Here is a 1325-nt window from a genome sequence, read left to right as displayed (position 1 = left end):
CGAGACTCCAGCGAGCAAGGGCTCTGTCGCATGGTTCAATTCTCCACGATGTACAGCTACGCATTAAAAGAAGAAATATAATAATATATTAATAATGCAAATAAAATAAATAAAAGTATAAGACAATGCAACGACACATTGTCTAGTCGTATAGGAAAGTTACGAAACGTATGTCAATTGTTAACCTCAGATAAGTGTGAATGCTGAATGCGATGAGTGCGAAGAGCGGATGGATGAGAGCCGAGTACGATGCTGAGAGAAAGAGAGAGAGAGAGAAAGAGAAATATCTGAAAGAGAAAATGATTAGGCAAAAAGAGATAAAAATGTAGAGTAAAGAAATTGAAGATGAAGGAACATTGGCGAGGACGTGGGATGTTAAACAGCTATCTACGTCAACGAGGGGACTCGAGAGAGAGAGAGAGAGAGAGAGAGAGAGAGAGAGAGACGGATCTCATCAGCGTTTCGAACGATGATCGAACGGGTCTCCCAGTGCAGTCTCACGATCAGTGAAACGAGGACTCGCGCCCTGAAACGCGGCAGAGGAGGGTATATCCAGGGTGTGCGAAACGGACGCGATGACGCGACGAGAGTGACTATAACGTTTCAGGTATATGAAATCCCTCCAATGCTAGATCTCAATTGCTCAGAACAATCTATCGAAGAAAAACTGCAAAAAAAAAGATGAAAAGAAAATTATATTAATCGTAATCGAACGGTGACAAACGCGAAGCGTCGCGTCCGCGAGTGCTGTCGCTGTCGAGATCAAATCGTCGTGTGATCCAAGCGAGCTCGACCTTTGTCACTTTAAAATCTACAGGGCGTTCTGGAACCGCTGACCTTAATTTTAATAATAAATTCGCCCGAAATGAATGTTTTCCTGATCGTGATTGTATAGTACAGAAGTAGAGAGACATCAGTAATTTTTTACTTATTGAATACGAAGGATTGTTTTTTTTTTTTTGAGAACTTGAATTACTCTACCATGTAATTAAAAAAGGCAAATCTTAATCTGATTTGTTTGTTTGTAATCTTATTTCAAACCTTGTTTTGACTTAATCTTATATTGTATCTATTCATTTTTACTTATATCAAAATTTTTATTTATCCAATTATATTAGATGTTTAATATAAAATATTAAAATGTGATAAATGATAGCTAAATTTATTAAAGATTTTATCATTAAAATTCAAGGGTAAGTTTCTGACGCTCTGTGTACCAAGTACGTATGATTGTAGCACTTTAACGCGAAAATGGCGCCTCGTACTTCGACGATTACGGAAACATTTTTTGTGGGAGAATAGGAATTCCGAGAAATCAAACGGAT

Source organism: Temnothorax americanus, unplaced genomic scaffold (assembly GCF_048541705.1).
Source record: "Temnothorax americanus isolate GAGA-0224 unplaced genomic scaffold, ASM4854170v1 Scaffold8, whole genome shotgun sequence".
Taxonomy (NCBI): Eukaryota; Metazoa; Arthropoda; class Insecta; order Hymenoptera; family Formicidae; genus Temnothorax; species Temnothorax americanus.
Note: the sequence above shows the minus strand (reverse complement) of the source record.